The sequence below is a fragment of the Otolemur garnettii genome, unplaced genomic scaffold, assembly GCF_000181295.1.
Source record: "Otolemur garnettii isolate 467f Iridium unplaced genomic scaffold, OtoGar3 scaffold00115, whole genome shotgun sequence".
Taxonomy (NCBI): domain Eukaryota; kingdom Metazoa; phylum Chordata; class Mammalia; order Primates; family Galagidae; genus Otolemur; species Otolemur garnettii.
Window position 1 is genome coordinate 2,585,070 of NW_003852510.1, and position 13,551 is coordinate 2,598,620.

At 37.7% G+C, this 13,551-nt stretch overlaps 1 protein-coding gene across 1 annotated transcript in view; it reads right to left on the reverse strand.

Annotated features, from left to right (window-relative positions):
- RAD51B (RAD51 paralog B) overlaps positions 1-13,551 on the reverse strand; it is a 647,586-nt gene that overhangs the window by 618,166 nt on the left and 15,869 nt on the right. The window lies entirely within an intron of this gene.

The window sequence follows — 13,551 nt, forward strand, 5'->3', positions numbered from 1 at the left end:
AAAAAAAAAAAAAAGAGTTTGCCACATACGCATCCAACTAACCTGGGCTCCTGGGAAAGATTAAGCCCTAGAGCAGTGGTTCTCAACCTTTCTAATGCGGAGACCCTTTACTACAGTTAGTTCCTGTGAGTCACGACCCACAGGTTGAGAACTGCTGCCCTAGAGCCCTAAGATATCCATCATAAGCAATGAATTAACTGTTCCCCTGCATACAGATTGGTATTAGTTATGTTCTAGCCTCAGAGGAACTGATGAAATAGTTTCTCAAATCATCCTGTGTATTTTGTAGTTCAGATGAGAAACTTTGGTTGACAAAGGCTGGAAGATTCATTCACTTATACGTCCACAACTTGGAGTTCTATACCTTTTCCTCATTGAGACATTTACAGTAGAACCTTATTTAAAGGTCTTTAATAAATGGTTTGGCATTTGTTAAAAATTGGCCTTTCAAAACAATGTCATACTTGTCCCATTAGGGGCTACTTGGATCTTTATTCTTAAGAGTAAAGGTATTAATACACAATTTACTTCAAATACTTCAGAAAAAAGATGTGTACATATTTGTGTGTGTCTGGAAAGAGAAATAAAGTAAATAAATCAAAATTCAACAATTACTGAATCTAGATGATTCATATTTTGAAATACATATTTTGAAATTTTAATTGTCAGAAAGCTATTTTGAGATTATAAAGCTCACTATCAAGAGAGTATAGACAGGAAAAAATAGGAAATTAATCATATGCATATTCAAATCTAACTGAAAATAACAAAATTAATTTTTAATGTTAAAAAAAATCTCATTTAAGTATATGCTATTTAGTACATTAGCTGCGGCACTCAAATTTTAAGAACCAAAGAAGGATCTCTTTTGTGATCATAACACTAATGAACAGTTTTTCACAATGGAAGGAAAGGAAAAGAAGAGGAAGGGAGAAGAAAAGAAAATATAAGGTAGAAAAGAAAAAAAAAGTAGAGATGAAAAAATGCCGAAGCTAAAACTGAGATATACCATGTGCTATAAACATAAAGAAACTATCTCAGACACATCATGAAACAGGAAGAAAGAAGAGGGGATGAGCTGTGAATCTAAATCGTTTAGATCAGTGGTTCTCAGCCCCGAGTAAGCATTAAAATCACCTGGCAAGCTTATTAGCCAGCATTTCTCATTCTGTAGGTCTGGGAGATGGCCTACGAATTTATAGTTCTAATATGTTCCCAGGTGATGCTGATGCTGCTCTATACTTAGAGAACCACGGCTTTAAAATTCAGACTAAAAGTAAACTTAAACTATCAAGGCTCAACCTTAAAAAAACAAATGCTCACATATTAGAAACCATGTGCTGACTTATAATCCCTAAAATTACGGTTTAGACTTTAAGAATAAGTAATTACTGCTATTAATAATAGTATGCTACATTATGAGTCATCAGTGAAGAGTTCTTCAAACTTCTTTGATTATATACTCTAACCAGCCAAACAAAACAGCCAAACAAAAAAATTTATAGTCCTCCAATACATGAACATTTATTATGTACAAACTATTTTACTACTATGTTCTATATAATATGAAACATACACAAAATAGAAAATAAAAATCAATAAGATTATAAACATTGAAATAGTTTCATATTTATTATTCTCACAAAAGATCTTTTCACTCTCACAAAAACAACATTTATAGTAGAGCAATGATGATTCTCTTTTTTTTTTTGAGACAGTCTCACTTTGTCACCCGTGGTAGAGTGCCCTGGTGGGCATTGTGGCAGGCACCTATAGTCCCAGCTACTTGGGAGGCTAAGGCAAGAGAATCGCTTGAGCCTAAGAGTTTGAGGTTGCTGTGAGCTGTGATGCCACAGCGCTCTACCCAGGGTGACAGCTTGAGACTCTATCTCAAAAAATTTTTTTAAATTAAAAATAAAATAAAATCCACTCTTTTAGCAATTTTGACATATACAACACATTATTACTGTAATAACCAAGCTGTACAATCAACCACTAAACCTCCTATCTAAATGAAACTTTGTAACTTTAACTAACATTTCCCTTTTCCCTGTTCCCTCACTCTATTGACTAAAATCCTTTACCTGGAAGATTTTTCAAGAGTATATAAAATATTGTCCCATATTTATTTTATTTTTTTGAGATGGAGTCTACTTTGAAGAGATGAAGTAAGACTTATGCTGATTGGTTATTGGTTAGTTGATTTTAATTCTGCAACATAGCATATTACATAGCCACTTGTCATATAAAAAGGGTCAGCAAATTTGATATATCTTGTCTTTTCATTTAAAAAAATGCTTTGCCCATCTTTTAAGTTCAACAACTCTTTTATAATCTTTGTTGTGTGATAATCAGAGAAGCTCTTATGAGCTTCATCATCTCATTACATCTCATTACAGAGCATCATACAGATTCTACACTTCAATGGTCAGAGTTTTATAAAAATTAGCATTAATGACATCCTGACGTATCCTTCGCACATCTAACATCAACTTCTGTGCTACTATAGATTGCAACCGAAAAGCTAAAAGAATTTTACAGAGACCATCAATATACCCACCACCAAGGCTTTGTATTTATAATTTTTACTATATTTATTATACCATACCATTACTATATCATACTACATGATTGATCCATTCACCAATCCATCATAGATTTTTTATGCATTTCTAAGTCAGACATCAATATATTTTTCTCTGACAGTGTAAATGATACACATCATTTACAATGAAAGAAGCATACATATGATTCTTCTTTCTTTTGAAATAAATTTTACATATAATGAAATGTAAATAAGTCCATCATTTCAAAATTCTAACAAATTTCATTATTTTACTATGTCTTGTGTGTTTGTTAATTATGATGGCTTCGTATTAACATATGCAATCTAGGCTCAGGGCCTGTGGCTCAAGCGGCTAAGGCGCCAGCCACATACACCTAAGGTGGCGGGTTAGAATCCCCAGCCTGGGCCCGCCAAACAACAATGATGGCTGCAACCAAAAAATGGCCAGGCGTTGTGGCGGGCGCCTGTAGTCCCAGCTACTTGGGAGGCTGAGGCAGGAGACTCGCTTGAGCCCAGGAGTTGGAGGTTGCTGTGAGCTGTGATGCCATGGCACTCTACCCAGGGGGATAGCTTGAGGCTCCATCTCAAAAAAAAAAAAAAAATGCAATCTAAATTCTTAAAAATTTAAAACATTACCATTATCCCAAGAAATTCCCTCCTATACATTGTTTTATATTCATAAAGTCATTTATTTTTGAGAATATACCTACTCTGATACATTTTTATTTTAAAGGCACAAATTAGTTCTTCATGTATTTTAGGACTGAAGCAAAACATAGAAATATCTGTGCTTTAAATACATAGCATCCTCCCACTTTTAATAATTTAATTCTTGATGCTTCAAATCCTCTTCAATTATTTCTATACATATTCTGAAAGCATTTGTTCACCAAAAAATCCATTTAAGTTGTTACCATGTTGTTTCCTATGTTTTATTTCATTATTTTACTATAACAGGAAGGATGAGGGATGTTCCCAATGTTACTAGTAATGTATTGTATTTGGTCTTTTGCTCTTAAGAAAACCAAAAGGAGGCTTTCAAATATTTATTACTAATTTTACTAAAACATTTTTTGATATGCAACTATGTATCACATAACTTTAAAATGTCACAGAAAGATTGCCTAAGGATAGGCATGCCTGTAATCCTAGCACTCTGGATTGCCTGAGCTCAGGAGTTCAAAACAACCCTGAGCAAGAGCAAGACCCTACCTACTAAAAATAGAAAAACTAGTGGGCGGCACCTGTTGCTCAAAGGAGTGGGGAGCCGGCCCCATATACCAGGGGTAGTGGTTCAGACCTGGCCCCAGCCAAAAACTGCAACAAAAAAAAAAAAAAAAAAAAAGAAAAAGAAAGAAAGAAAAACTAGCCAGGTGTTGTGGCAGGCACCTGTAGTCCCAGCTACTCAGGAGGCTGAAGCAAGAGGATCACCTGAGCCCAAGAGTTTGTTTGACATTACTGTGAACTATGATGCCACAGCACTCTACCCAGAGTGACAAAGTGAAACTCCGTCTCAAAAAAATTAATAAATTAAAAAAAAAATTCACTGAAAACCTTCCATAAGTTTGTCTTCCTGTCCTGTATGTTTGTTAATTATGATGGCTTCCTACTAGCACTAGCCAGTATTTAGACAAACAAAGAGTAACAGATACTTTCATTGTTAACAATAATGGATATAATTCCATAGATCAAATTGTCTTCTTTATAATTTCAAGGTTTTTTGTATGTCTCCTCAGATGGGATTATTTTGTCATTGATTTTTACTTCACTAATCATATGAGAATCATCAGCTCTGACCTGTATGTGTGTAGTCCACTTTTGCTCCCATGACTAGTACGCTCTTCAACCTACAGTTTCTTTGCAGGAATCTTTTTATGCCACTTGTGTAACTAGGTACATGTAGACTTATAAGTCATCCCAACATGTTGAGAATAAAGGTACAAGCAAGGGGCCTCTGTGAACCCTCTACCTCCTTTCCTCATAGACTAGACAGGATAATGTAACGGTCCCACACAGACCCAGTAAGGATGCCAGTGTAAACGCCCAGATTAAATGTTAATAAGGTAAATTTCATGTGTTAGACTAAAATACGGATAAAAATTTTAGTATTTTTCTTCCCACAACCTAAAATCTTCTATACCTTGCTTTGGAGAATGCTAGTTTAAAGGGCCCCAAAAACTTTTCATGGACCTTTTTATCATTATCAAAGATAACACCGATCAAATTAATTATCAAGTACCAGGGCAAGGAAACTTCTGTCAATCAAAGTTAAGAAATGCTTATTCTTCAGAGCATAAACTGTAGAGGAAGAGAGGACTGACCTTTCTATACATGCCAACTATATGTCAGCTTTTCAACATATTTTCACATTTAATGAGCTTAAAGCTAACATGCTTTGTGAATTTTAGTAGAAAAATGAAACAAGCCAACATTTTAAGGTTTCAGATATGATATATCTGAAAATACTCAGAAAGTATCAAGAACCATGAAAATGTATTAAACTTACTATTTCATCTTTTTTTTTTGCCAAGAATGTATACACATTTTTTTAATTGAATGGTAACTATGTACGTTAATGCACTTCTTACTATTTCATCTTTAAAGAAAACATGTAAAAAATCCAAAAATGTAAACAAGTATAATTGGCATCTTCTCTACGTTATTTTTATGTATTGATTCAGTATAGGCTAGAGAAAGTGGAATGTCATGCGAATAACATTAAGTGATTTCTGGGTTTGTTTGATTTTTTAATTTTGGGTTTTTTTTTTTTTTTTTTGGCCAGGGCCGGGTTTGAACCCACCACCTCTGGTATATGGAGCTGGTGCCCTACTCCTTGAGCCACAGGCACCGCCCAATTTTGGGATTTTTTTTTTAAGTTTAGACAATAGCATTAACTTTAAACTAAATTAATTTCTAATTCTTTAGCAATCTCGGATCTTTTTCCCTCTCTTCATAGCTTTTATAAAAAATAATACCATATGCAGTTTTATGAGCTGCTTGGAGTTAAATTTCATTATTTTTTCAGGTTTACTTAGTGGGTGAAAACATTTCAACATTAATAAATTTTACTTCAGATAGTTTAGCTATGAATTGTAACACTCAAACCACAAAATTTCAAGTCGTATTCAGCTGGCAGCTTCAGCGGCAATAGTGGTTAGAAAGAGGAAAAATGCCAAACCAGACAGTCAAAGTTCTTTTTTTTTTTTTTTTTTTTTTGAGACAGAGCCTCAAGCTGTCCCCCTGGGTAGAGTGCTGTGGCATTACAGCTCACAGCAACCTCCAACTCCTGGGCTCAAGCGAGTCTCCTGCCTCTGCCTCCCAAGCAGCTGGGACCACAGGCGCCCGCCACAACGCCCGGCTATTTTTTGTTTGCAGCCGTCATTGTTGTTTGGCGGGTCCGGGCTGGGGATTCGAACCCGCCACCTTAGGTGTACGTGGCTGGCGCCTTAGCCGGTTGAGCTATAGGCGCCGAGCCGACAGTCAAAGTTCTATGCTTTTTGGAAACTCAGAGAGAACACAACATTTAGACACAGAAAACACCAGTAAAACACAATTAACTTCATATAGTTAGAGGTACAGTTTATTAACCCTACCTGAGAAATATAAAGGAAATGAAAGAAAACCTGTAGCGAAGATCACTCAGACATCAATAAGGAAGCAAATATTAATAATTAGTTTGCAGAGGAAAGAATTATTCCCAAGAAGAGAAAGTGTAATTGTGCTAAAGTAAAAATGAAGCCTATTCATTTTCATCTGAAATTAGATTACACGGTTGAGATGAATCTGAAACCAAGAGCTGTCAGGACCTAGAATCTTACCAAGTTAACTCTCCCCACATTCAAGACAGGGGAAACAGGACAGGGTAATATGCAAAGCCAACACTTGACAAAACAAAGTTTAAAAACTGCCTGACTCAGGCGGCGCCTGTGGCTCAGTAGGTAGGGCACTGGCCCCATACACTGAGGGTGGCGGATTCAAACCTGACCCCGGCCAAACTGCAACAAAAAATAGCCAGGCATTGTGGCAGGCGCCTGTAGTCCCAGCTACTCAGGAGGCTGAAGCAAGAGAATCACCTAAGCCCAAGAGCTGGAGGTTGCTGTGAGCTGTGACACCACAACACTCTACTGAGGGCATCAAAGTCAGACTCTCTCTGAGAAGAGAAAAAAAAAAAACTGCCTGACTCTAATCTGATACAAAAGCAGCACATGGAAACTTCTTACCATTTTTTTTAATGACCTCAGTATCTAACTACTTGTCTCTATCTGTTTAATAATTATGCAGAAATATAAGTAAGTAGGTCTTCAGAACTACAGAATTCATTTTACCAATAACGCTCTCACTTTAGGAGGGCAAAGCAGTAGAACTGATTAAGGCCAGAAATTCAAGACCAGCCTGAGCAATACAGCAAGACCTCATCTCTACAAAAAATTTAAAAAACTAGCTGGGCACAATGTAATATACCTGTAGTCCCAGCTACTTGAGAAGCTAAGGTGAGAAGGACTGCCTAAGCCCAGAAGTTTGAGATTGCAATGAGTTACAGCCATGCCATTGGTCTCTTAACCTGAGCAACAGAGCAAAACCATGTCTGAAACAACAACAAAAAAATCTAAGTACTAAAACCAAAGTGCAGGTGTGTAGCAGAGAAGACAAAGAAGGCCAGTTTGCACTTTGCCTTGTGAAAGAACCCTTGCTCTTTTTTTTTTTTAGAAGCCTTGCTCTTAAATTACTTTTTACATCAACATGTGGAAGAGTTTATACCTTGGATTCTCTCCAGTACTCCCTCTCACTTCATACTGATAGCCGCTGCTTTGGAAATAAATAGGAAGGGAAGGAGAAAGAGGAAAGAGGAGAACAGAACAGAAAAAAGCAGGGGGACGTGGAAATGACAAGTACCCTAAGTTGCACTATTGACAAAAATCAAATAGTATCAAGGGAAATAATTGTTCATTTTACAGTATTTACTGAACACGTGCCATATAAAACACCCTAAGAAACCATCCTGGAAAAGAATGTTTGTTTCTAAGTTAGGAGTGAGTGAAGAACTGGGAGCTATGACCCAATCTACTGCATATGCTAAGCTGCTACATTAGGACAGCAACCTGGTAATCTTGTCTTTCAAAACAGTGAGCAGGATAAAAAATTATGCCAGCAGATTATATTCAAGGAACACCCATTTGAAATCTCTCCCTAGTTTTCCTGCCACTGTTCCGGCTGTGGGCCAAACTGAATCTAACCACAGTCTAAAGGAGGTAAGACCCACCTTCACACCTCTGCAGACCCATGATTGTTTGCTCCTATTCTCGACAGCCAAAATTGACTAATAAAACATTTATGTCTTACGTTTCACTGTTTCATACATTCCTATTACATGCCTGTTGCTCATAGTCATTTGAGTTTACAAGCCCTACCTTATTACCTCCTGCAAGTTTGGACCCCACAGCAAATTCTGCCAATGAGAAAGAAAAAGAACTACAAAAGTAATTGTTCCAAGGAAAAATTAGGATGCTAAAATGGGACTCTGACACCCTGCCTCTACCTTTGGGAAACAGTAGAGGAGTTACTTCCAAAGCAATATTGGCCCCCTCAAGGAGGACACCTAGATTCCTTGAATCATTAACAAAGCCTAGAAATGACTCAGGAAATACACATAATGCAGAAATGTGCTATCTCGTTTCTCGTTACAGCAAGGATCTGGGTAATCATCACTGTTAGTATAATAAATATTTGCCACTGCTACATTTTACTCTCCTGCAGGTACTCTTGAACTAAGTTATCCAGATGTTAACATCTCTTTTTGTTGGCTTAAGTTTGGACCACATCACTAGACCTTTAATCTCCAGATTACAATGTGAAGGTATCTTTTCTTTTTCTTTTTTTGGAGACAGAGTCTCACTTTGTCACCCTCAGTAGAGTGCTGTGGCATCATACCTCACAGCAACCTCAACTCTTAGGCTCCTCAGCCTCCAAGTAGCTGGGACTACAGATGCCTGCCACAACACCGGCTATTTTTAGAGATGAGGTCTTACTCTGACTCACGCTGGTCTCGAAACTGAGCTCCGGCAATCTACCTACCTCTATCTCCCAAGTGCTGGGATTACAGGTGTGAGCCACTGCACCTGGTTGAAAATAACCTTTTTTTTTTTTTTTAACAAGTTTCCAATCACAATGTTTTATTTAACCTTTTTTTTTTTTTTTTTTTTGTAGTTTTGGGCCGGGGCCTGGCTCGAACCCTCCACCTCCAGCACATGGGGCCAGCGCCCCACTACTTGAGCCACAAGCACCACCCGAAATAACTTTTTTGATGATCTCTTTAAATACATCTTCAATTTTATCTAGTCACAATAGTATCTATTTCATGCATTCTTAGCAAGGGTAATATTGACCCCAAGGGTGAAACTTGGTTTTGGAAGAGTGGAATGATTTTACTCTTTTAAGTCTCAAGCACAGATAAACATACAATTAAAAAATAGATATATAGTATATGAGTGGTATTAAAATTTCACTGGAGGTCAGGGGTGTTGTTAAGAAAAATTGCTTAAAAGCCTCCTTAGGATCCAGGCCCTGTGGCTCACACCAATAATCCCAGCACTCTGGGAGACTGAGATGGGAGGATCACTTGAGCTAAGGGGTTCAGGACCAGCCTGAGTAAGAGTGAGACTCTATCTCTCCAAAAAACAGAAAAATTAGCCGGGGGCTGTGATGGGTACCTGTAGTCCCAGCTACTTGGGAGGCTGAAGCAAGAGGATTTCTTGAATCCAGGAGTTTGAGGTTGCTGTGAGCTGAGCTAATGCCATGACACTCTACCCCGGGCAACAGAGTAAGACTATCTCAAAAAGTCTCCTTAGGGGATAATAATGAAAAAAGGATTGAGAAACACTGACCTATACTATCTTATATGAGAAGGCCACCAACTGGTTTGATCTCCATGTAATACAAACTTCAAACATATCCTTACTACTAATTTCCATTTAGAATACATTCAGAATTATCTGCTTACATATTCTATAAGCAAAGAATTTGTTGTTCTCAGGGAATGAACAAAGCCCTGCAGTTCAGTCCCTTCAGCCATTTAGCAGAGTTGAGGTCTGATTTCTCCTCTACTGCTTCTGCTTTTGGCATGAGTAGTACTTCCCTAGTTACACTTTTCATCTTGGTGTTGAAACTGGGTATAAATATACTCAGATTCAGTGACATTCACACAAATCAAAACTGATGATATATAGATTCGGAAATTTTGAAGTTATGTTTCCAGATTGATTCTTACTCTTCAATCATTGCCAGACATAACCAAAGTTTATTCAACTAGTTGCCTTATGCATACCCTCTACAAAATCTATCTGATATCTAGGATTCTAGGTTTGACCTTTTAATCTAAAACAAAGATCATGCAACACAATTAGACACTTCCACTGATACCTGTGGTATTTCTCTATTGCTAAGTAACAAGTTACCACAAATTTAGCAGCTTAAACCAACATCTGTTTATTATCTTACAGTTCTGTAAGTCAAAGTTCAGATAGGCTTGGTTAGATTCTTTGCTCCGGGCACCACAAGGCTGAAAAATCAAGGTGTCAGCTGAACTAGGATCTTATCTGGAGGTTGGGGGAACATATCAACTTTTTTTTTTTTTTTTTTTTTTAGACAGAGCCTCAAGCTGTCCCTCTGGGTAGAGTGCCGTGGCATTACAGCTCACAGCAACCTCCAACTCCTGGGCTCCAGCGAGTCTCCTGCCTCAGCCTCCCAAGTAGCTGGGACCACAGGCGCCCGCCATAATGCCTGGCTATTTTTTTTTTTTGGTTGCAGCTGTCATTGTTGTTTTGGTGGGTCCGGGCTGGGGATTCGAACCCGCCACCTTAGGTGTACGTGGCTGGCGCCTTAGCCGGTTGAGCTATAGGCACCGAGCCAAACATATCAACTTTCAAGCTCACTTAGGTTGTTAGCAAAATCTACTTCTCTGCAGCTGCACCTCTGAGGTCCCTTTCTTGCTGTCATCTCAGGGCTATTTCGAGCACCCAGAGGCTACTACATCCATATCACACGGCCCCTATACCTTCAAGCCAGCAACAGCATCTCAAGTCCTCGGGTTTTGAACTTTTGTCTTTCCCTTCTTATGAGCCAGAGAAATCTTGCTGTTTCTAAGGGATCATGTGATTAGATCTGACTAATCTCCCTATCTTAAAATCAACTATGCCATAGCATACCATAATCATGGGAGTGGTATCTCATCATGGTCACAGGTTTCCAGGGTTAGGGCAGAATATCTCTGGGAGGTCATTTTAGAAATTCTGCCTACCACAACGTCTCTGAGAATGGAGAGGTAAAAAAGTTTTTAAAAATTATACATAAAATTTTCTCAAAACATACACATTTCTCAAATAACCTGACTTAAAAATGGGCAAATGAGCTGAAAAGCTCTCAAAAGAAGACATACAAATGGCTGATAGGAAAAAATTCTCAACATCAGTGATCATCAGATAAATGCAAATGAAAAGCACAAAGAGATACCATATTACCCATTTAGAATGGCTATTATTAAAAAGACAAACAATAAAAGATGCTGGCAAAGATATAAAGAAAGGGGACCTCTTATACACTGTTAGTGGGAATTTAAATTAGCACAGCCATTATGGAAAACAGTATGGAGGTTCCTCAGAAAACTAAAACTAAAAATGAAACTACCATAATATTCAGCAATCCCACTACTGGGTATATAAACAAAGAAAAAGAAAATCAGTATGTTGAAGAGAGATCTGTACATCCATGTTTCTTGCACAATAGCCAAAATACGGAATCAACCTAAGTGGCCATCAACAGATGAATGAAGAAAATGTGGTATATATACATAATGGAATACTACTGTGTCATAAAAAAGCACAAAATCTGTCCTTGTTAACAACATGGATAATCTTAGAGAACACTATGGTAAGTGAAATAAGCACAGAAAGATAAATGTCACACATTCTCATTCATATGTGGAAGATCAAATACTTGGTCTTGTAGAAGTTGAAAGTAGAATAATAGTTACTAGAAGCTGGACAGAGTAGGGGGGTGGAGTGGAACAGACGAAGGTTAAAAAATAGATACAGAAGCTCAGCTAGATAGAAAGAATACGTTCTAGATTGACATAGTCACTAGAGTGACCATGATTAACAACTTATGGTATGTTATCAAATAGCTAGAAGAGCAGATTTTGAATATTCCCAACACAAAAATAAGATAAATGTTTGAGCTCATAGATATGCTAATTACCCTTATTTGATCATTACACATTGTATACTCATACGTATATGTATCAAAATATCACACTGTGGGGCAGCTCCTGTGCCTCAGTGGGTAGGGCACTGGCCCCATATGCCAAGGGTAGTAGGTTCAAGCCCAAACCCAGCCAAACTGCAACAAAAAAATGGCCAGGCGTTATAGCAGATACCTGTAGTCCCAGCTACTCGGGAGGCTGAGGCAAGAGAATCACCTAAGCCCAAGGAGTTGGAGGTTGCTGTGAGCTGTGCTGCCATTGCACTCTACTGAGGCTTAATAAGTGAAACTCTGTCTCAAAAAAAAAAAAAAATCACACTGTGCCCCATAAAATACGTGCAATTATTATGTGTCAAAAATAATGATAAAAGCCAAAAAAAAACACACTTTGTTTTTTAAGAGGAGGTAAACTGGCTCCCCACCTATGGCTCAAGTGGCTAAGGCGCCAGCCACGTACACCTGAGCTGGCGGGTTTGAATCCAGCCCGGGCCACACAAACAACAATGATAGCTGCAACCAAAAAACAACCGGGCATTGTGGCAGGCACCTGTAATCCCAGCTACCTGGGAGGCGGAGGCAGGAGAATCGCTTTAGCCCAGGAGTTGGAGGTTGCTATGAGCTGTGATGCTATACCACTCTACCCAGGGTCAAAAAAAAAGAGGAGGTAAACTGAGATACTCCCTGTACTCAGGTGAAAAACTCAGAAAGACTAAAGAGGCTAACTGTAACTAGAACAGAAAGTAAAAAACTTGCTACTAATAAGCAGTCAGGGTATTTATATTCCAAGTCAGGCAAATAGATCACAAGAAAAAACCTAAAAGGATTGATATCTCCACTTGGAATTAGAAAGAAGTGATAAAAGCAAAGTGGAAAAATATTAAAAATTCTAAAATTTCAAAAATAAGAAGCATTTTATAATTAATTTTGCTTAAGTTAAATTTTTTGCTATTTAAACAAGTTTATAACCATATATCACTATTGTTAAAAACCTTATTTGGTATCATAGCCTAATTTACAACCACCAAGATGTGGAAACAACCCAAGTGCCCATTAACCCATGGATGGATTAATAAACTATGGTTTATGTACGCCATGTAATACTATTCAGTCATAAAAAAGATGAAGACTTTACATCTTTGTATTAACCTTGATGGAGATGGAGAACATTCTCATTAGTAAGTATCACAAGAATGGAAAAGCAAGTATCCAATATACTCAGTACTAATATGAAGCCAGAAGACGAACTAATACATTCCCACAGAACAGAAAAACTCAATTTAATTCAAGTTAGGGTAGAGGGGGAGAAGGAGAGGGACTTGTGCATCCCCACCTAATAAGCACAAGGTAAGGGTATGTCACACACCTTCTAGATGCAGGACACAACTACAACAGGTACCGTATCTAACAAATGCAAATATTTGGAACCTAATAATTTGTTTAATTAATCTAAAATTTAAAAAAAAATTTATTTGAGTTGGTTCAACTTGAGCCCAAAAAGATTATGGAAGATATTATGATTCTGGTACCACCTAATAGCAGTATATTATGACAACAACGTGGGGAGGGTTGTTTATTTTTAACTAATTAACTCATTTGCTATTTAATATGCATGTAGTAGGCATAGCTCACACACACCTTTAAATCTTTCTTGAAATAAAGGAAGTAGGCTCAGCGCCTGTGGCTCAAGCAGCTAAGGCGCCAGCCACATACACCTAAGGTGGCGGGTTCGAATC